The sequence below is a fragment of the Mustela nivalis genome (genome assembly GCF_964662115.1).
Source record: "Mustela nivalis genome assembly, chromosome: 2".
Lineage (NCBI taxonomy): Eukaryota > Metazoa > Chordata > Mammalia > Carnivora > Mustelidae > Mustela > Mustela nivalis.
The window spans coordinates 124,519,098-124,543,113 of record NC_139021.1 but is presented as its reverse complement, the minus strand read 5'-3'; the positions used below and the strand labels follow the sequence as shown (position 1 = coordinate 124,543,113).

The 24,016-nt window shown below is 40.6% G+C and overlaps 1 long non-coding RNA gene across 1 annotated transcript in view; it reads left to right on the top strand.

The window, feature by feature from the left end:
* Positions 1–3,580: 3,580 nt before the first annotated feature.
* LOC309856559 overlaps positions 3,581–24,016 on the top strand; it is a 41,689-nt gene continuing 21,253 nt past the window's right edge. Inside the window, exon 1 of the long non-coding RNA XR_014307269.1 lies at positions 3,581–3,723. This is a non-coding gene — a long non-coding RNA (uncharacterized lncRNA). The remainder of the gene's footprint in view (positions 3,724–24,016) is intronic.

The following is a 24,016-nucleotide window of genomic DNA, read 5'->3' as shown; positions in this document are numbered from 1 at the left end:
CTAAATAAAAGTGGGTACTTTTCCATCACTAGAATTCAAGGTTCCAGAGATAGCCAAGCACTCTGGATAAGGCGCGTATTGGTCCTACAACCAGGGAGTCGGGATTTGGATCTCAAAGCTTCCATTCATTAGGTTTAATGGTACCTTGGAGAAGTTCTTCAACCTTTCAGAGCTTCAGTTTCACATCTGTAAAAGGAGAAACTCAGAACCCCTACCCCAGAAGGATGTGGTGAGGAATACAGGGGACAAGCTAGGTAGGGCACTGAGTCAGTGCCCTACCACGAAGTAAGTGCTCAGCAAATGAATAGTAAGTGAGCAATTATTAGATTCCCCTTATATTAAAGTGAGCTCATTGAGATACTATGAAGGAAACTGGACTAATTATTTAAATTTATTTGTGTTAACCTGGCTAATTTCTTGCGCAAACCTTAGCAATGACTTGGAACAATGGCGTTTGGAGAGCTGTGGCCATGACTTTGTTTTCTCTTGTGGAGTGTACTCTTGATTCAAATGTTCATTCCATTCATTTGTTGTAAAATGCTTTTTTCCCTCAGGATATTGAAAGTTAATAAATATATATTATCAAATAGATTTTCTTTATTTGGTGTTTACTATTATAGTTTTATTTTGAATGTTATCAATTCTACAATGTTGTAGAAAGCCAGTGTTTCCCCTGCCCCGGCCACCATGCCTGCTCTCTCTTTCTCTCTCAAATCAACCTCTCTTTGGCATCAGGCTGTGCCGGCCCATGGTTTTGCATAACCAAGGCAAATAACTTCCTCTTCTAAGCCTCCATTTTATCAACTGGGAAATAGAAATAAAAGGAGGTTCATCTGTGTATCCTTTACCATACCCGACACATAACAACGGCTCAGACATTCTGTTGGGATCATCCTCAGGCAAAGTTTTAAGCTTCTGTCTTCGGGTTTTGTGTGCATGAGGCCTACCTTACCTGCCCATCGCAGACAAGCCCACTCAGACCCCCTGCCCCATGACTTCATTGGTTCAGTGACTGCTGGTATGAATTCTACTCTTGACTCATTTGGAATCTTTATTAACACTCAATCCTGACATAGACTTATAAAATCCACTTGGGCATGCCCCTGCTGAATACCAGTCTCCCCACACGGTCAGCCTCCCCAAGCACTGAGGAGAGGAGTCAAACCGCATTTCCTCAGGGTACCTGTGTGGATTTCGTCTAGGTCCTTGGATCATTTCATGGTCTATGACATAATCTAAGCACAAATTAGAACCGGTGGGGGGGGGGGACATTTGGAGAAATGGAGAAACACTCCCTTAAATTGGAAGAATGATATGTAAATCCAGAATCCTTTCCTGTTTGGAAATGAGATGACACGTATATATAAGGTTTGTGTAACCTATGACATGCTTCATCAATGTGACTTATCCCTGTCATGATATCTGCTCAGGGCCTCAGTCTCTGGGGAATGAGCAGCAGACAACTTCCGTCTCCACTTTTAAGATGGGGAAGTTTGCGTCAGAAGGCTGGAAGACTTGCTTGAAGATAGATGGGTCGTTGGTGGCCCAAGTGGGATTTGAAGTCAGAGAACTGACTCTTGAGTCCTTAGAGTAGCATTGAGTACTAAGTATGCATCCGTTACTGTACCAATCCTTGTATCTCTTACTTTTCTAACCTCGTATCATTTGATACTATGAAATAGGCACCTTGCCAATGGAGTAACCAAGACTAGAAGAAGAGTAGTGTGCTCATGCTCTCACAGCTTGAAAGGGACAGAAATGAGGTTTAAACTCTGGCCTGTCTGATACCAAGCCTGAGCTCATATTATATAGCTTCTTTAGGAAAAAAATATTCAATACTGAATAGAGCATAAGGTATTTATGTGAATCATTAAAAAAAAATCATTAACTGATATTTTATTCTGTCCTTCCAATATTTGACAAATATTGATTAAGTCCCTCCGTTGTGTTAGCTGTTCTCTTAAACACAACAAAGAGTGACTGTTGAACTTCTTGGAAGTTAGGGCTGATACTTAAAGTCCACCAAAGGGGCCTTTGAGGACCCTGCCCATAGTCTCTCATCCTGGTGCCTTGTGTAATAATTGCCATCTCCTGCATTTCCTTGCTTGAGAGCTTCCTTTGGTCACCGTTAAAACCGGCTTTGTCGGCCTGCGTGGCCAGCTCTTCTATGTCCCCGAGTGAGTGCCTCTCAGTAACAACTTCCTCTGAAGACTGATGGCAGCTGGTCTCTAAATACCCCGGCTGCCCCCTCTGTGGTGGGATAACACCGACATGTGTATTCTGCACTGGCTCTCAGAGTTTGCACCCGTTGTCCACGGTGGTAGTTGGCTCGTCAGTACATCTCGTATTGGCTGGCTTCCCTATCCAATCTCATTTCCCTTGTTCTTGACTGGTTTTTCTTTTGCCTCCCAAATCAATGTCTTCACTCAAATCCTTTTCTCAGGGGCTACTTTTCAGGCAACCCGAGTTAAGACAGGGCTCCTAAGGATTCTTTTGTTCTGTTGTGAGTAGGTATTTTTAATCTTATGAAGATAAACAGCCATATTTAAATTGTCTTAGGAGTTAATTCTTGGTCTAGTAGTGGTTTAACTTATTTTTACTTCAGCCTTCCCATGTCTTATGTGGGGCTATTGAGAGCTGACACCTACTTTATCCTAGACACTTAATAGATATCAAAGAAATACTGTACCAAATTTCTCCTGAGAGAAAACTGTTCTTACTGTGCAGGGATTTACTTTGTGAGGCCTGCAGGGCCAAAGGATACTCAGAGAAAAAGGTACTTAAATATGGTATTATTCTCCTTTTTCTGAATCCTACTATTTCAAAGGAAGTGCTTATTCCCCTTGTGGAGAAGATAGTACATCTGGGACTCAAGCAGGTTTTTGTGTTAGGGTTTATCTAACAATCTGAATGGGTGAACCTGGGAGCCATTCTTACTGCGTTAAAGAGCATTTTTATTTTGCTGCTTGACAAGAGTTTATCGAACCTCTACAGAATTTGAACCCCCAACAAAGCAACATGGAAACCACATCAACACACGAATGGATAAAATGCACAGTTCCAGGTAAGGTAATGGGTCTGGGAAGGGCAATTGAAATATCCCTCTTCAGGGTTCATTTGGTTAGTAAGACATTGCATCTTAAAGAATAATCAGAAAATCAAATAGACTTTGGTAGATTTGCCTGATTTTAAAAATATAATCTCAGAGGGGGAAATGGCCTGTCTACAGAGACAAATGGTTACCAGTCTCAAAATAGTTTTTACTTTATTTTTACTCTGCCAACAAACATTCTTTTTTGGAGTTTTAACCTAATTTCCCAGAGTTGCCTGGTCTATCTTTCTTCTCTAATTTTATAATGTCCTACCCCAGTCTTTAAGGTCTCAGTTGGTTAATGTTTAATGCTCTCCATGACCAGTGTTTGATATTTGCACTTTATAGGGCTAACCAAATTTGTAGAGCAAATTAAAAGTGTGCAGGTCTTTGGCAAGCCACGTTTAGATATGTGTTGCTCAGAAACCGTCTCCTTGTTCAATACTGCATGCCCCAAATAGTTTCAATTAACTCTTTTCCTTTCCGGCAAGATCTGCAGCTCTCCGCATTGCTTTTTGGGAGCGATTACTTCCTAGATTTACAAATGTCACAGCCTCATATGCTTCTGCTTCCAGAAAGCACATCGCAGCAGAGAGCTTCATTTCTGTGTGAAGCGAGAGTAACAGCAACAGGTAACCTATTAAACCAGATTGACCAAAGACCACAAAAAAGTACACTGGAGAGGGAGCAGGGGAAGTTGGGGGAGGAGGATGTGTGTGAGGGCAGGAGGGGTAAGAACTGTAGAGTTGCTATTTTTGTTTAAAAAAAAAAAAAAGAAGCTATGCTTATTCTTAAAAAAACACAGAGGTGTAGGACTCATGGATGGCTCAGTCAGTTAAGCATCTGACTGTTGATCTTGACTGAGGTCATGATCTCGGGGTCCTGAGATGGAGCCCTACATCAGGGCTCCAAGCTCAGTGGGGAGTTTGCTTAATATTCTGCCTCTCCCTCTGCTCCTCCCCCAGCTTACTCTCTTTCTGTAAAATAAACAGATCTTTAAAAAAAAAAAAAATACAGGTGGAATAACACACAGATTAGGTAAAGAGCCATTGCTGTAATTACCTCAAGAAATATATTATTTTTCTTACCCATGGGTTTAACTTCATTTTTTTGTTTTGTTTTGCCTTGTTTTGTTTTGTTGTTGAACAAAGTGAAAGGGCAGTGTGGTATGTATCACACAACAGACAGGGTTGGGGGAACCAGAGCTTGGGTTTCATGTCTAGTAAAAGGGCCAGATTCACGTAGGATGTTGGTCATGCCCTGTGTTTAATCTCCCTGGGCATCACCCACGGAAGAAGAGAGTGCTGTGATCTCTGGAATGTCTTCTAGTTCAGGCATATAGGGATTCAATCCTATCTTTAGCCCCAGTCATAAAATTCTAGGGGAGTGGGAGGTGGGACTTACACCAACCTTCTTAAAGGACATAAATCTCAAAAATAATTGTCGAATAGACTACAATTTAACTTGAATTTTCTTTGAAAAGTATCTTGCTTGTGGCTGCTTGTTAGCCATTTTTTCCCTCCCTCTTTCCAAGCCAATACTCTCTTTCAGCTTTGTTGAGAGACCCCAGTTTTGACACAGTGTGAGAAGATGTGAAGTAGCTTCTGGGATTTAATCAGCAGATGAAAATGAGGAATCCTCAAACTGTAGGGTCATTGATGGACTTGGGGACTCAGATTTCCTGGGGGTCAGATTTCCTGTCTCCTCAAAATTCCAGAGAGAGTCGGGCCAGGTCCAAAGTGATAGCTGCTTTCCTGGCACATGGGTAGTGACTGAATACTAATGTGTTTAACATTTGGACTTATTTTTAATCTACTGTATTAGGAGCACAAATTAAATCAAGAACAAAATGTTACCAATGTTGTTTTTTTGTTCCTGCATATGCATATATCCTTAACACTGTTTTGCATTCCCTTGTGCTAGGAAGCTCCCCATCTGACATCGACTTATTTCATAACATGAGTTTTTTTGTTTTGTTTTGTTTTAAGAGCAAATATACGTGGAGGAAAAAGAGAAACAAGGAGCTGAATTTCCACCCCATGCAGCCCCCCGGCTTCAAGAAATCACTGCAGTACAGATTTTAACAATTAACATTCCTGTAGTGCAAGTCGTTCTGGATGGAGCTAATAAATGTTTTCAAACACTCCCCAGCTCAAATACACGTTCAGCTTATTTTCTGTCATTTGATGGCATGGGTGGGTTGAGACATTCCTCTAGCCCCCCCTTTTTTATTCCTTCTAGTCAAAGAAAGAGATCTTATCTCCCTACCCACCCTAACTCACCCCCTTCCTCTCCTCTCCCGGCTCTGTGCCTACTTTACTGAAACCTGACTTACAGGTCAGCAGGCTGGTAGCATTAATTTTACTCTGTGAGGAACACCAAGCATTTTGGCAAGGAAACATGAGAACCCTGTTATAATATTACCGTTTTTCTAAATTAAATATTAGGAAAAATTAAACCAAATTGTGACGCATAGTGCAATGGAAAATATTTCTCCTCCAAACACTTCCCTGTGATAAATGCCTGTGTAAGGAAAGCACCATAAATATGCACTACATTAAAAACCTAGATTATTCAGGTTTTAAGACTTATAGCTAAAAGTGGTTTAATGTTTCATGCCTAATAATAGATTACTCCTATCACATTTCTAACCTTTATTTCTCCTAGCTTTGAAGTCCAGCCATATAAAGGTTGTTTGTAGAACCACACGAAAGTTAAAGCAAATATTACTTAGAATGATTCATACCAGCAAGAATTTGCAATGAAGGCAGAGGCCTGCGTGTGTGTGTGTGTGTGTGTGTGTGTATGTGTGTGTGTCTGAATCAAAGGAAATGAAATGTTTGTAATATTTTTTGGTTGATAAATTTATTAAAACATTTTAGAGGCTTGTAGTAGAGGCACAGCTGACATAAACAGACTGACTGGAAACAGATTATATTCTGCTCTGTGGGGGAGGCAGAATTTAGAGGGGGAAAAATTCCCTGGATTTCAAAAATTGCCACCAGGTCACAGCAATACTTAATTAACTGAATACATTAACGGAAGGCTATAACATAGATGCTAAAAAGGGCGGGGTGGAGAGCATGAAGTTCATTTAATCCTCTGTTCTTTGCTTACAGATTAGCCTTTCAGAATGAGCAACCTGCCTTTTTTTTTTTTTTTTTTTTTAAAGGATCCATTTACCTTCCAGAGCTTTTCATAGCAAAACATTTTGCATGGTTGCAAAAGAAATTAATTTGTTGCCAGTTGCTCCATACTGGCAGGAATTCTGAATAAAGAATGTAAGCAATCTATCTTTGTTTGCAAGATATAATTAATCTGGCAGTTAAAATTCTTTGGAAACATTCTGATGACTTATGTGGAAAAGTAGCGCAGCATTTTCAAAGAAAACTCAGAACTGTATGCAGGGAAAGATAAAAGATATATGAAGTGTTTGTTCTAAGCGATACTATTCATTTAAAGATCATAATGTAACCCCACCCTAGCAATTATTGTGAAAAACAAGACAAATCTCTGTCTATAGCTTTCTGACACAGTCTTGATTTGAGAAACAAAATAAGCACATTACTGTTATAGTCTAATAGACTGCAAGCTGTTTTATTAGTCAGCTGAATCCTGTTTTGCATAAAAAAGAACTCTGTTTGCTATCAAGAACACATTTACATTAATATGACTTTGACAAAGTAAAATAAAATCGCATTAAGATGATGTAAGTAGATAAGACAATGAAATCTCTGTGAGAGAGTTTTGGCATACACTAATTACAGTCAAGTCCCTGCAGGAAAAGAACATATTTTTACACCAACTATCCATGTGTTTAAAAATGTAGAGAGCCCAAAATGCAATCCTTGGTTTAGGTATTTCCTGAATACATTGTGTTTCTGAGGTAGTTTTTTTTTTTTTTTTTTAAAGGAGCCTGCCTGATAAATAACACTTTCATTTACTATAATAAAAGCAAGTTTCTTTCTGAATACTAGCCTGTAATCATCCTGATTATTTTAAGGGACTTTCCAATATAGGGCAGCTGAAAACAAGGTTTTAGATTACATGGTAATTTAGGAATGCATGAAAAGCTAAGCAGTTACCATAATAGGGTTCTGGATAAACTTCATGGTTTTTAGAGCAAAACATAACAACATATGTTTTGTGATTTGTTTCAATGATTTTTCTGTATTTTTTTTGTTCAGGTTCTATCAAAATATTTGGAGGCCTCATCTGTGTACAGCGTTTTTATAACCTTATTTTGAAAACTTTGATGTCTTCTCTCTTTATTCAGTCATTAAAAGAAAGGCAGTGATGGATGATGATAATGCTGTGGATTTTATGACTAATCAGTTCTTGGCAGTGGCCATATTTCTTCCACAGTGAAACTTTAATATTCTTTTGGCCTTGTATAGACTTAAAAAATTGGGGGTGGGGCGGGAGACTCTGGTACTCCGGCTACTTATTAAGTATTGCCAGTTAGCGCTCAGAAGTTAGCGCTCTGATACGACACCTGACAAAAAGAAACAATCAGGAAGGAGGCTTTCTCCTCCTGCCTGGCGGCTCACAAAATTTGGGTGCCCTGTAATTGCGTTTTCCCCTATGTTTTAAAGATAAAAGTATGGAGGAAAACCAGAGACTCTAGAAAATACGAGAAGGAAGAAAGTCTCCTAGGCGTGAGATGGCCAGCCATTTGCATTTCCTCTTCTCCAATGGTCTTTGTGATGATGCAATTTTTAGGAGGAGCCTGACTTTCTGCCTGGAGCCTTTGATGTATTGTTCTTGAAGTTGCAACAACAAACACCAGGTGTCTCCACTTAGCTGAGCTAAAGTTTCTAAAAAGGAAGGCCCCTTTGCCAGGAAAAGTTGAAGCAGCCTTCCCTTTCCCTAGAGCTCTTGGCTACTGCCTAGATAAGCCCAGAAGGACTGGCAGGTCCCAGTGAAAGGGAGTTCATTCACTGATGGGTGTTCAGGTTAGACTCATTTAAGCTGTTGACTCAAATCAGATCTATAAGGGGACCTGATTTTTATGTGGAAGTCATGAAGACTGTTGCCTTTGGAAACATTGGTAACCTGGGGAAGGTGTCTAGTGAACCAGGTCGCAGTGACTGGAGTTACATTCTTGAGTTGCTCTGACAAAGACTCGCCATCTTGGAAAGCAAGAGGCCAGTAGCCTGGTGGATGGGAGTCTTCTTGTGAGAAAGCCAACTCAACAGGGTGTATTCTGCTTGGGGACAATTAGAGTGAAGACCCAGCAGCTGATGTGTGGGCTTCTTCTCCACCAGTGGCCAATACCTCAAATTCCAAGTAGCTATTTTCATTAAAATTATTCATTTCTTCAACAAAAAGCATTTGTTGCCAGGTACTGTTCTAGTGAATAAGCTAGACAAAATTCTTTCATTTGATGTCAAGGGTGACAACTGAGGCCAGTGTTTGCAAAAACACTAGGTTTGTTTTGGCATTCCAAGTATGGTAAGATTCTCTGCTGAGAAAAGATTTCTTATTTCCTTATGCTCTGGAACTGCTGGGTGAGCAGGGATCTAGATGTAGAGCTTCTTAGAACTTCTTAGTAGACTTAATGTGCTCGTTTGTATTGCCCCTTTCCAAGAGATGTCCTATTTTCCTGAGGTAGGCAAAAACTTAGATTTGGAATGTGGAAGGAGGCAAAAGCAAAAAAAAAAAAAAAACCCAAATAAAAACAAAGCCAATAACAACAAAAAGCAAGCCCCCAAACCAAACCAAACCAAACCAAACCAAACAAAAAAAAGCCCACTGTGCTTGGAAGCCACCTGTTCAAGGAAGGTGATATTTGCCCCAGAGAATATAATTGTGGAAGTAGTACTGATCCCAGTATAGGGGAAAGCTCTGTTCCCCATGGGTTCTGAGTAGCCTTCAAACAACCACATGGGAGATGGGAAAGCTAAGAGATATGGGTTCTAATCTCAGCTCTGCCTCTAACTAGCTATGCAATGGTGGATAATTTGCTTACCCTTTTTGATCTTAATTCCTCATTCCTAATAACCAGCATTGAATATGTATTAAGTCACTTAATCATCAAAAGAGCTTTAGAGGGTAGATTAAGTTGTTACCTCTATTTTATAGATAAGGAATCTGAATAACAGATTAAGAAACTTATGCAAGGTCACACAACTAGAAAGTGATGGTGCCAAGAATATTCAAGGGCAATTTTGGACCAAATGGTTTTTTCTTCAGGATCTAATATTCTATGATTTTAGGAGAGTGGGCTTTGGCTATGTCTTGTATTTATTGTGATAGGGCAGTCAAACCTCTAAGCAGAAACCATTCATCAGTCAGCAGATTTATTGAGGCATGTACTCTGCACCAGAATTAGCCAAGACCCTAGGGAATCCATTGGGAGCAAGATAAAGTCCTTGCCCTCAGGACCTTATAGTCTAGAGGGGGTGTGGTAGGGGACTGGTAAACAGGCAGTCCCTATGTGTAACAAAAATAGTCATTATCACTAACATTTCTATAGTGAATCATAGTATTAAAATATTATGGCAGACTCCTCATAAAAGCCAAAAGTAGAAACAACCCAATTGCCCATCGATTGATGAATGAAATAAACAAAATAATATTCACACAATGGAATATTATTCAGCCATAAAAAAGGAATGAAGTATTGGTAATGATACATGATGGAACTCCCAAATCATCACGTGAAGTGAAAGAAGCCAGACACAAATGCCACATATTATATGATTCCATTTACTTGAAATGTCCAGAAGAGGCAAACCCATAGAGACAGAGAGCAGATTAGTACTTGCCAGGGACATTAGGGAATGACTATTGTACGGGATTGTTGTATTTTTGGGGGGGTGTTGAAATATTCTGTGATGGTTGTACATCATTGTAAGTACTAAATGCTCCTAATGATAAATTTTATGCCAAGGGTGTTTTACTACAATTTAAAAAATGATAATAGATAAAGCCAGGATTATTATTTTTATTTCAAATTAATAAATCCCTATTCAACACCTGTATTGTGGAAAGTGGCTCACTAGTGTTGTGGCTATAAAGGTGAATAAGATATAATCCCTCTCCTAACAGATTTTATAATCTACTTACTGGAATAAGAGAAGATCAACAATGAATTGCACTAAAGCATAATTAAATCATCTTTATAATGGCAGAAGGGGCACAGATGAGGAATATTGAGGATAAAGGAACAATTCATCACAAAGGCACGCCAAAAACACAAGTGCCAAGCACAAAACCCAAGTGGGATTTCTTGTTGTGATGGTGACATAAAGCAGGGATTGGCGCACAGCCACGCGATAGTCATTGGCCATGAGAGCCAGGAGGTAGCGGTCAGTGGAACTAAAGGTGGTGAGGTGGAAGATGGAGCGGTGTAGTGTGTGTAGATAAAGCTGCCCCATGCTCCAACAACATGGCTATCATCTGAGGCACAGTAATAGATGCGGGGCAGATGTCATGGAAAAATAGTGACTTGGGACCACAAAAAAAGAAACAATTCATTTTCTACTGAGGTTGTTGGACAATCCTCATGAAGGAAATGGTGCTTCTTGTGTCTTGAAGTTTGAATAGAAATTCAAGTGATGAAGAAGAGGAAAGCAACGGAGAGGATAAATCACTTGCTGAAGGTCATGCAGCAGTAATGGAGCAGAAATTGTCAGGCCCCCCGTCCTGATTGAAGACACCTTCAATCCTCCTTATTTGTGGATTCCAGGCTTGCGAATTATTTGTAACTCCCAACCAATACTTGGGACAGTTTTGCAGATTTAGTGGGCCCGTGAAGAGTGGTGAATTGAGTCACTGGGCAGGTATGTTCCCAGCAGAGGGCAAACGAGGCAACATCTGCCTTATTTCCTCTCTCAGGGTGTAAACACGTGTCCTTTTCACAGTAAGTGTAGTGTCGTGTTTTCACACTTTTGTGCTTTTTGCTGGTGATTTCACTCTTTAAAGTGGCCCCTGAACACTGTGCTGAAGTGCTGTCTGGTACCCCCAAGTGCAAACCAGCTGCAGTGTGTTTTGTAGAGAAAAGGGGTTAGATAAGCTTTGTTCCCGCTTGAGTTATAGAGCTGTGGGCTGCGAGTTTTATGTTAACGAACCAATAATGTATGTTTAATAAGGTGTCTTTAAACAGAAACACATACAAAAGTAGGTTGTATGTGGATAAATTGATGAAATGTTGGGACCAGAGGCTCACAGGAACCTATCCTTGTATTTCCCCTAGGAGCGATGCATTGTTCAGTGTTCATGAATTCAGTGTTGTGGCAACTTTATTGAACCTGAGTAAATATAAATACTCAGAACAGACTGGCCTTCTCATTATTCTTTACTCCCAGGTTGAATTTGGACCATTCTTTCTCTACTCATCACTCATCATCAACTCCCACCTCCTGGCTAAACACACACACACACACACACACACACACACACACACACACACACTTTTCCCCAGAACTGTTTACATAATTTTTAGGATTCAGAGCAAAATAAAAATGCATGGCTCCTGTGCACATACTCCATACCCATGAATCTGGTACTGCTTCTCCCTCCACCTTATCAGCCATGTCCTCACTTAAGTGAGTGTCTTTCTTTCTTCTCTGGAATTAAGAAAATCTGATCACTGCTCGCTCTATATCCTTTGAGATAAGAAGTTTACCAAGCCATTTGAACTTACCAGATGTCCCTGGGGGAAGAGGATAATATACTTTCAGACACACAGTCTGTGATGACTTGGTAGCTGAACGGTTGGCTTGGCCTTTGGCCTCCTGGAGTCAAGTGACTTGGAGGGGGTTTTGTTTTCTCACCAGCAACCAGCCAGCGTCATGTGGGCTTGCATAGAAGAGCAAAACAGGGCCACAGAGCTCCACTCTGCCTCTCTTCATTCCCCAGGGTCACATTCCCTGCAAGAAGTCTCCTTAATGAGTTGATAGGTCCCAATTTAGCTCCCTGAAGTTCCTGGACAACGCTGGAGTCTTGGCAGCCTCTCACGGGTGGCCTTCGTTCAAGGACTGCGGCCATCTCCAGTTCGATGTCCAGACTTCCAGGACAGAAGCAGGGCGAGGGCGGGCACTGGACTCCTGAAGTGGATTTGCTTGGCTCAGAACTTGCTTTTTACAAAACTTGTGACTTAAGTCTTCAGTGAGGAAAGGAAGGGAGGGGAAGAGTGGACATTTAGGAGCAAGGCGAGGAAGGCAGATCCCTGGAATGCATTTCCGGATCTGGGCTTTCCTCAATCCTGCTCAACCTCTGACCCGGTAGGAATGAGGTGACATCTGGGAAAGCATGCAGGCTTGTGAGGAAGCAGGCCGAGTTTCCTTTGGGAAGGGAGGGCCCAGTCGGCTGGGTTCCCTATTTGCTCCCTTGCTGTTCACAGACCTCTCTACCTGTCACCTCTCTGTGGCCACATATCACAGGGCCTTCAGGGCCATCTTATTCCAGGAAGCCTCTGAGCCTGGGGCATGTAGGAGGCTGTATTAGCTTGCCAGGGCTGCTTAACAAAGTACCAAAGATGGGGCTTAGAGTGTGGAAATTTATTGTCCTACAGTTCTGTCCAAAAGTCCAGGAGCAAGGTGTTGGCAGATTTGGACCCTTTTGAGAGCCATGAGGGAGAATCTGTTCCAGGCCCCTGTCCCAGCTTCTGGTGGCTTGCTGGCCGCCTCTGGCATTTCTTGGCTTACGTTTACATCCCCCTGATCTGGATGTTCACGTGGTATTTTCCCTCTGTCTCTGGTTCCAAATTTCTCCTTTTTTTTTTTTCTTTTAATAAAAACACTTATAAGGCCCATCTTACTCCATTATTAACTAATCACATCCACAATGACCCTAAATCCAAGTAGAGTCATATTCTGAGGTACTAGGGGTCCAGACTTCAACATATGGAATTTGGAGGACTCAATGCAATCCAGAACAGAGGCTGTGGTAGGAATGAAGAACGGCGGTGAGATTTTTAGCAAGGTGGGTGCTGATGGAAATGGGCCAGACAACAGTGCTGCGTGTGGATGGGGAAGGAATGGGACTTTGACTTATACATGTGCTGTGGAGCCAGGCTGTAAACTGCTATGAAAGCCAAGATAGTGAAGTCAGACTTGGTGTAAAGGGTAGGTGGGAGCCACTGTAGACTCTTGAGCCAGATTTGGAATAGGGTAAAAATGGCATTTTAGGCCACTGGCTCAGGCAGGTGTATGGAGGATGAATTGCAGGGTCTGTCAGCAGAGTGTGTGTGGGGGTCATGGTGGGGAGAGGAAGGGAGGGGGAGGGGAGAAGAAGGAGAGGGAGGGGAGGGGAGGAGAATAAAGGGCGGGTCTAGTTGCCCTCTGGCTACCACCTTGGGAGTAGAATGGAAAGGCTGTAGACTGTGAGAGTTTTTAAAGGGAAAAGAAGATGGTAGGATTTGATTCACTAACTGGGTTCAGAAGATGGGAGCCGTCATGATAGGAACCAGAATCTAAGGTTGAGAAGGGTAAGTCGGCATGGATGTTCATCCACGGGCACGCTCAGGTGAAAAACATAGTTTGGAATGTTCCGTGTTTGAAATGCTGTGCAGCATCTAAGAGGACATTTGCTCTGTTCAGAGGTCAGCAAACATTTTTTGTAAAGGGCCTGGTAGGAAATATTTTAGACTCTATGGGCCGCAGGGTCTCTGTCTTAACTATTCAGCGGCTGGTCCATCAGGAAAGCAGGTGGTAGCCAATATGTAAATGAACGGGCGTGGCTGTGCTTCAGTAAGACTTTATTTACAAGAACAAGCAGTGGGCTGGATTAGGTTTAAGGGCAGTAGTTTGGTGACTTCTGCTCTAGATGACTGGAGCCATGATACAACCAACACATTAAAAGCAGGGAGAACACACAGGTCCTTTAAAGCTGGTTTTGAGATCTCTTTTGGAGTGATGAATAGTTCATATCCAGTGGAAGTCTATAGTATCAACTGAAACTTACTTTTTCATGCATGTAGCATTTTATTGGGAATCCACTAGGTGCCAAGGATGTTTGCATGTTATCACTGTCACTCTCCACTGACAACTTTGTGAGTTGGCCAACTCTTATTCCCATCCTGCAGTTGAGGAAACTGAGGCAGCCCTGAGTAAGGCAGCATGGAGTTGTTTACTTTTTTCTGACTAGGAAGTTTAACCTGTCTCTGGGTAGAGGTCTTTTACTCAGGCAGGAAGTTGGCCTGGGCTTGACGGTTTGCCCGAGGCAGTATCAAATTTAACACCTGCTTACATGTTGTCAAAATTTTAACTTTGCCCCACAATTAGCAGTCTTCTGGATAACTGCACTCTGTGTTCTTGCTAGAGAGTAAGGCCCTGAAACTGTATCACATCTACAACTTGTTCAGAGCCTGGAAGAAAGAAAAGTTGAAGAAGAATAATTTAAGGCTCATGTAATTTGCCCTTTTCTCTAGATTACCTACATTTTCCCCTTTGATCGAGTTGACTGCTGGGTCCCTCACAGAATATTTCTCATATAATTTAAGACTTCATCTTGGTCTCTTTGCTGGAATTGCTGCAGAAAAGTTGTGTGGATTTTGATGTAGCTGAGAATTGTCATTGAAAATACCATTTATTACATTCCCCCAAATATTGCTCCCTGTGAGAAAATTATCTCAGAATTTAACATAAGGAAATTTCTTCTCTTCTGAGAAAATATGATTCTGTTTCTCCCTAAAGAGAACCACACAACTAATTGTGTTTTCTGTTTTGATTGGACTTCCAGGAAGCTCAGAGCCATGTTTAAAGCGCAAAGATAACAACTATTGTCACTGACTACCAACTGTTTTCAAGACTGAATCTCCCTTTTGGGTCCTATTTTATTAATTTTCTTTTTTCTACTATAAGCTCCTTCAAATACTTCTTAAAGAGAAATGAGTGTTTCAAAAACATAAATTTAAATTGAATTGATTCAGAATTAGAGAGTTTTTCAGCCAATCAAATAGTACCCTAAGTTCCATTAGACTAAAGAAATATATTAAAAAAGACTTTATGACTAAGGGCAGACATTTGCTTGTGTAATTGTTAGAGGACATAGGGTGTTTGCCCTATGATGACAGATTATTTCTCATCTGTTGAGTCACCTGCCCAGAAGGATTACTGCATATATTTGCCTTAACACTAAGCACTGGGTAAGATACGGAGGATGCGATGAAGCATGAGGTTTGGTGTTAGAAGACCTGAGAACTTGTTTTAACTCTGCCACTAAACAGTCATGTGACTTTAGGCCAGTGTCCCTAACCTCAGAGCAATGATTTTGAATGTGCCTTTAAATTAACCTTCTGTGTACTAGTGTATACTTGCTGCTGTCTGCCATTCACTCTCTTGTGCTGTTCCTCAAGTGAGTGAGTGAGTGTGTGTGTGTATACATTCATATGTATACATTCATTGAGTTGTATAAACCACATTAATTCAAATAGATTTGAGTAGCTAACAAAGATGAGTGCAATAAAATGAGATGAAATGAACTGAAACAAATCAAAGACAAGTTTCTGCAGAGAGAAGAAACAAGACTAGAAAGATGAGAAGATAGATAGGTAGTAGGTAGACACCTATCGAATACAACACCAGTATCCATCTGCCTGTGGAAAGCCCATTTCGTTTCCGCACAAACACAGATAGCCTTGGAAATGGAAGCAAAATGGAGTAAGAGTGTGAAGAAATCTTTGTCTTTAGTTAAACTTAACCAACACATGACAGAAACATAGCATGCATTGATTGAGTGTTAGAAATGAGTTGCTGAGTCATCGAGCTCTAAAGGTGCTTACTGGATTCGGTAAATGGAAACTTCTCCAGCCCAAGGTGCAGCAGGGAAGCTCATGAGATTTGCTACAGTGGGACCAGAAGGCATTTGGCTCCCAGTGACTGCTTGTGGCTCGAAGAGAATGAGCAGGGCCTCTGAGAACCGGGCAGATGGTGGCAGGGAAAGTAAAAAACAGAAAAGGAAGTAGCTTGGGGGAATTCAACAAATGGCACTTCTGGTGAACTTAGTGAGTAATAAGGTGATAGAGGGGCCATTCCTCTTTATGGGAAACATTCTCTGGTGAGCTTTTCGAATGGGAAATTCTCAAATACTCTAATGCGCTGATATGAAAGATTTATGTAGCAAGAGGCCTGAAGAGATAGCAGAAGGAATTTGAAGCTATGGGGGTTGGCAGTCCTGCCATTAATACTTCATTCATTTAACAAATATTTATAGAGCTCCTACCATGCACTGGATACTATGTCAATCACTTGAGGGAACGGGGCAAGGGAACAAATAATGAGTAATAGATCGTATCTGTCTTTCAGAAGTGTCTATTGGAATGAAGAAGCTGGCATAAAATAGATCTTATTAATTAATTAAAAGTATTTATTGAGCACCTATTATGTACCAAAGTTAGTCTCAGGTGAGATCCACAGTGCAGAATTAGAATGAACACTATCTGTCTTGAAATGTTTAGAAATCTGTAAATCAGGGAGGTGGTGGTGGTTGTTTCTGTCTCCAAAGAGAATTAACAGACTGCTGAGCGCTGCAGAGATTAAATGGAATTGGAAGGTCCAAGTAGCTAACTAATAAAGCAATAGTAAGAACAACAGAGATTCCTATTGTTTAGGTTATTTCCTGGCATATTTATTGTGAAGAGCTATTTAATATTTACATAAATGGTAGGTCTTCTTAGTTCTGAAGATTGAGGTTGCCCTGTGAAGGCCCTTTAGCTGTTGGGACATGCCCTAGTTCTTCATACTTTGAGATACAACTGAATGCTTTGAATTTCTTTGGGACTTTTTCTTATTCTTTCTCTCTCTCTCTCTCTCTCCCTCCCTCCCACTCCCCTCTAGCCCTGAGCTATACTGTGGGTTTTACATACATATGTAATTGAACCCTCGCAAGAATCCTGGGAGGTTCTCCTCAAGGATTTTGATGGAGTCCTTTCTCACATTGAGGTCCTTCATCCATTTTGAGTCTATTTTCGTGTGTGGTATAAGGAAATGGTCCAATTTCATTTTTCTGCATTTGGCTGTCCAGTTTTCCCAGCACCATTTGTTGAAGAGGCTGTCTTTTTTCCATTGGAAATTCTTTCCTGCTTTGTCGAAGATTAGTTGACCATAGAGTTGAGGGTCTATTTCTGGGCTTTCTATTCTGTTCCATTGATATACATGTCTGTTTTTGTGCCAGTACCATGCTGTCTTGATGATGACAGCTTTGTAATAGAGCTTGAAGTCCGGAATTGTGATGCCACCAACTTTGGCTTTCTTTTTCAATATTCCTTTGGCTATTCGAGGTCTTTTCTGGTTCCATATAAATTTTAGGATTATTTGTTCCATTTCTTTGAAAAAGATGGATGGTACTTTGATAGGAATTGCATTAAATGTGTAGATTGCTTTAAGTAACATAGACATTTTCACAATATTTATTCTTCCAATCCAGGAGCATGGAACATTTTTCCATTTCTTTATGTCTTCCTCAATTTCTTTCATGAGTACTTTATAGTTTTCTGAGTATAGATTCTTAGCCTCTTTGGTTAGGTTTATTCCTAGCTTTCTTATGGTTTTGGGTGCAATTGTAAATGGGATTGACTCCTTAATTTCTCTTTTTTTCTGTCTTGTTGTTGGTGTAGAGAAATGCAACTGATTTCTGTGCATTGATTTTATATCCTGACACTTTACTGAATTCCTGTAGAAGATCTAGCAGATTTGGAGTGGAGTCTTTTGGGTTTTCCACATATAGTATCATATCATCTGCAAAGAGTGATAGTTTGACTTCTTCTTTGCCGATTTGGATGCCTTTAATTTCCTTTTTTTGTCTGATTGCTGAGGCTAGGACATCTAGTACTATGTTGAATAGCAGTGGTGATAATGGACATCCCTGCCGTGTTCTGGACCTTAGCGGAAGAGCTTTCAGTTTTTCTCCATTGAGAATGATATTGCGGTGGGTTTTTCATAAATGGCTTTGATAATATTGAGGTATGTGCCCTCTATCCCTACACTTTGAAGAGTTTTGATCAGGAAGGGATGCTGTACTTTGTCAAATGCTTTTTCAGCATCTATTGAGAGTATCATATGGTTCTTGTTCTTTCTTTTATTGATGTATTGTATCACATTGACTGATTTGCGGATGTTGAACCAACCTTGCAGCCCTGGAATAAATCCTACTTGGTCGTGGTGAATAATCCTTTTAATGTACTGTTGAATCCTATTGGCTAGTATTTTGATGAGAATTTTCGCATCTGTGTTCATCAAGGATATTGGTCTATAGCTCTCTTTTTTGATTGGATCTTTGTCTGGTTTTGGGGTCAAGGTGATGCTGGCCTCATAAAATGAGTTTGGAAGTTTTCTTTCCATTTCTATTTTTTGGAACAGTTTCAGGAGAATAGGAATTAGTTCTTCTTTAAATGTTTGGTAGAATTCCCCCGGGAAGCCGTCTGGCCCTGGGCTTTTGTTTGTTTGGAGATTTTTAATGACTGTTTCAATCTCCTTACTGGTTATGGGTCTGTTCAGGCTTTCTGAAGAGACAGCAACCTCGTCAACCTCAACCGCAGCAACATCTTCCTAGAAACACCGCCAAAGGCAAGGGAAGCAAGGGCAAAAATGAACTATTGGGATTTTATCAAGATCAAAAGCTTTTGCACAGCAAAAGAAACAGTTAACAAAACCAAAAGACAACTGACAGAATGGGAGAAGATAGTTGCAAACGACATATCAGATAAAGGGCTAGTGTCCAAAATCTATAAAGAACTTAGCAAACTCAACCCCCAAAGAACAAATAATCCAATCAAGAAATGGAGGACATGAACAGACATTTCTGCAAAGAAGACATCCAGATGGCCAACAGACACATGAAAAAGTGCTCCATATCACTCGGCATCAGGGAAATACAAATCAAAACCACAAGGAGATATGACCTCACACCAGTCAGAATGGCTAAAAGTAACAAGTCAGGAAATGACAGATGCTAGTAAGGATGCGGAGAAAGGGGAACCCTCATACACTTTTGGTGGGAATGCAAGCTGGTGCAACCTCTCTGGAAAACAACATGGAGGTTCCTCAAAATGTTGAAAATAGAACTACCCTATGACCCAGCAATAGCACTACTGGGTATTTACCCTAAAGATACAAACGTAGTGATCCGAAGGGACACGTGCACCCGAATGTTTATAGCAGCAATGTCCACAATAGCCGAACTATGGAAAGAACCTAGATGTCCATCAACAGATGAATGGATCAAGAAGATGTGGTATATATACACAATGGAATACTATGCAGCCATCAAAAGAAATGAAATCTTGCCATTTGCGACAATGTGGATGGAACTAGAGCATATCATGCTTAGTGAAAAAGTCAAGCAGAGAAAGACAACTATCATATGATCTCCCTGATATGAGGAAGTGGTCATGCAACATGGGGGCTTAAGGGGGTCGGAGAAGAATAAATGAAACAAGATGGGATTGGGAGGGAGACAAACCATAAGTGACTCTTAATCTCACAAAACAAACGGAGGGTTGCTGGGGGGAGGGGGGTTAGGAGAAGGGGGGTGGGATTATGGACATTGGGGAGGGTATGTGCTTTGGTGAGTGTTGTGAAGTGTGTAAACCTGGCGATTCACAGACCTGTACCCCTGGGGATAAAAATATATTATATGTTTATAAAAAATAAAAAATAAAAAAAAATAAAAAAATAAAAGAATCCTGGGAGGTAGGTGCGATTGTTACATCTCCTGAAACTAACTTGCCCAAGGTCCCACCAGCAGTCAGTAGTGGAACGTGACTTCAAATCTACATGATGTGTCTCCTTGCAGAGGTGAAGTTTGTCTCCACCTGCGGAGTCCGAAATGTGAGACTGACACCCCCAGGAAGTAAGGCTGCTCTTTTTCAATGAAAAATTTGTGTCCTTCTTTCTTTTAAAAAAAGTTTTATTTAAATTCAAGTAATTAACAGTATTATTAGTATTATTATTAGTAATATTTAGTATTATAATAAAGTGTATTATTAGTTTCAGAGGTAGAGTTCAATGATTCATCAGTTGCATACAACACCCAGTGCTCATTCCATCAAGTGCCCTTCTTAATGTCCATCATCCAATTACCCCAGACCCTCCATCCACCTAGACTCCGGCAACCCTTACTTTGTTTCCTCGAGTTAAGAGTCTCACATGGTTTGCCCCAGTGTTTATGGCAGCAATGTCAACAATAGCAAACTGTGGAAAGGTAGGGACATGTCCTTATTTCTAAACTTGAAGACACTGTCTGTATCTCCAGGAGAAAGGATAGAGTTGGAAAACCTCTCAGTCTCATGTTCCATCTTCTCAACCTGACCAAGGAAGGAACAAGATGCAGAAGCCCACACATGTGTACCTGCATCCCACCCCTGCTCCCCGAGGTCTGTGACCATTACAGGGAAGGAATGGCTGATCTAGAACAACTGGCCTGGGGCCAAGGGATTAAATACTTGGGACACTAGGTATCTTTTTTTTTTTTCTTTTTTCCAGGATCCTAACTAGCTAATTCGAATTCCATTTCTCACCCTGCTCCCTACTCATTTTTGGGTAAAACAATCATGAGAACAAGTGAGGCATCAAAAGAGAGAAGCAAGAGATATAGGCTTAGACAATTGTAATCCCTAGATTATCAAAGGTTGACAATGAAGGGGAAAACCTTATTTTCTAGAAGTGTACCAAAAGGATTAATATGTGAACTAGATGAGGAATATAGGAAATAAAAAATAAAAACAATATTACTATTTTGGGAACACCTGCTAGATGTTAGTGAGATGCTTATTTCAGTATTTTACATGAATTTTAAAAATTTGCATAACCATACAAAGTTGATTTTATTTTTTCTTTTTATAGTTGGGGTAAATGGAAGGCAGCTATGCTCACCACTATACCACCAACGCTAGTTGGGGTAAATGAAGATCAGAGACATGAAGACATTTGCCTAAAGTGACAGACACAGCTATAAATGGTCAACCCAGGAGTCAAACCATAGTTCCTCAACTTCTACAGCCGTTAATCAATTTACTAAATCTGACCTATGTGAAAATGGTATCAACTTTACTATTTACTATTTACCAGATTTAGTAATGAAGCTTAAGCTTCAGGCCCTTTCTCTTGCCAGGGCCCTTTGTAAGATTCTGGGAGAGGTCCCAGTAGTTTTTATTTATAACTTGGTATTATTTTACTCAAAGAGTCTCTCCTCAATTATGTGAGCTTTGGACCCCACAAAACTTAAATCTGCCACTGAAAGCATGATTTTATTCTAGGCTGGATCATCACACAGTCCAGTCCTTCCATTCTTGTCTCCCACCATCCTACGGAGAATCTAGTAAACAGTTCTCTTCTCTTGGCTGGCTATTAATCTCATCCAAATTCCTAGTGTGTTCCTTCTCTGGAATCTCTCTTTTTTAAAAATTTTTATTTATGTTTTTAGATTTTATTTATTTGTTTGAGAGAGAGCAAGCATGCACAAGCAGTGGGGTTGGGCAGAGGGAGAGGGAGAAGCAGGCTCCCTGCTGAGCAGAGATCCCAAGATCACGACCTGAGCTGAGGGCCGACACTTAACTGACTGAGCCACCCAGGTGCCCTTCTTTCTCTTTTTTTAGATAAGCAAGTTGTGTTGGGGGCTGACGGTTTCAGCATAAATGTATTAATCTTTTTTCTGGCATCGCACATATAACATTGCCCATGGTGTGTTTGTAACCCCTTGTGAGAACAGCTAGTCTTCTAATTATAGTAAATGCAGTCAAGGAAAAGGGCCCAGATTTTAAACAAACAGCCATGAATTCTGCATTTGCATGTCATGCTCTGAAATCATCTTTTTCTGAGTCACGGATTATCCATTTAGATCAAGCCACAAAGAGCATCGTGTTTTGTTAAGTTGGGGCCTTTGGAAAGGGTAAAAGAATTGTAGCCAAATATACTGAGATTTTGTACTCTTTAAAGTAAAACATCTTGGCAAATCATAGTTATCGAGTGGCTACACATTCAGGACAAGAATATATTCATGCTGAGTGAACTGTATTTCCAGAACTGTGACAATGTAGAACGTACAATTACTGGCAGATTCAGTGAGCACTGGAGAACACTGAATTACTGTAAAAGTTGATTTGGAAACTAATTTGGACCGTATGATTATTGGGATAAGACTTATCTTTATTTCTTACTCTTTATAAAAACAAACTCAGTATGTGTAAGGACATATTAGTTCAGGCAAAAACAATGTTACTAATAAGCCTTGTGACCTTGGTGATGACGACGACGATGATGATGATGTTGATGTTGATGTTGATGATGATGATGATAACGACTCAAGTTCATAGTTTTTTTTTTTTTTTTTAATTTTTTTATTTTTTATAAACATATATTTTTATCCCCAGGGGTACAGGTCTGTGAAACACCAGGTTTACACACTTCACAGCACTCACCAAATCACATACCCTCCCCAATGTCCATAATCCCACCCCCTTCTCCCAAACCCCCTCCCCCCAGAAACCCTCAGTTTGTTTTGTGAGATTAAGAGTCACTTATGGTTTGTCTCCCTCCCAATCCCATCTTGTTTCATTTATTCTTCTTCTACCCACTTAAGCCTCCAAGTTCATAGTTTTGATTATTGACTATGTCAGGTACCACGCTGAGCACTTTACATCCATTATCACATTTAATCCTCACAACTCTATCACTGTTCCCATTTTTCAGATGAGGCCACTGAGGCCCGGAAAGGTCAAGTGACTTTCCAGGTCATTTGCTAAGTCATGGACCTGGGATTTGAGCAAGATCTCATAGTAGAATCCAAGATCTTAAACAAGGTTCATGCTATTTCAACTTTTGGGGTTCTGTTTTCCAACCCATAAAATGAAGGGCTTGGCTCCCCCTGGTTTTTGTTTCTTCTAGCTGTAAAGCTCTAGGATGCTATGATTTCAATTGTAATCCTCTGGCAGCAAAAGAGCACTTGATTTTTTACTAATATGTTTGTTTTTCAAATTGATCTCTACCAGCTCAGGGTAATTAAAACCCTACAGCTCTGACATTTCCCAAATAAACAGAGGCGTGCACCTTCACCAGCTCTCATGGCAGTGCCTATGGTTCTGTTTATGCATAGCACCTAAGATAAAAATCAAATATATGGTGAAAAGTCGTGAGCTCTGTAGGAACTGAGGAATAATGTGTGTATAGCCTAGCCTAATGTCCTATAAGTTTCTGTTTCTTTCCTAATGGCAATAAGTGTTGGCTTGATGGTCCAGGGCCCCAATAACAACTTCAGATGATCTGTTGGTGAGTAGTACTTAACATTCGTGGTGGCTATGCAGTGGAATGGTGAATGTGGGCTTAAAAATGCAGAGTATTGATGTATGCAGTAGCTTGCAATCCAGGTAACCATTATGGCCAGAGTAGCAGAATTAATTTGAAAAATGCTCAGCCTTTCTGGATTAAGATGCTGTCATGGCAGAGTTCTTTACGCACAACTTCAGTTACCATGGAAATCATGATGTAGAATGTTCTAAGTTCTTGGCATCTCTGGATGGCAAGTGTTTATTTACCTTTTGTAAAGAATATATTCCTGAATGGAGGCAGAAATAGAACAGGTTTCCTACAAAGAGTATGGATGGGGGCGTTCCTTAGGTACAATGTGGCAGGACAAGGGGAGGACCATTTGCTCATTTCATAAAGAGCTACTGAGTGCTTCTTTCTTGGCTTTCTGTTGGGAGGTCTTGGCACCCAGATGAATTGTGTGAAGACCTGTCTTCAGGAGCTTGTAGTATGGGTGAGAAGCTGCATATGAAAAGCTCTCTGTATGCTTACATGGTGCACATGTTTTTCTCTACATTCATGAAGAAGATGGCACTGAGCTGAGCCTTAAAGATAAGAATTCAGACCTACAGATACTGGGATGAGAGTGGAGAGGAAGGAAAGATGGTGGAGTGGCTAGGTGAAGCAAGACAAGAGACAGACTGGGCCTAGAACAAGTCTGTCTGTACTTTTCCATTGT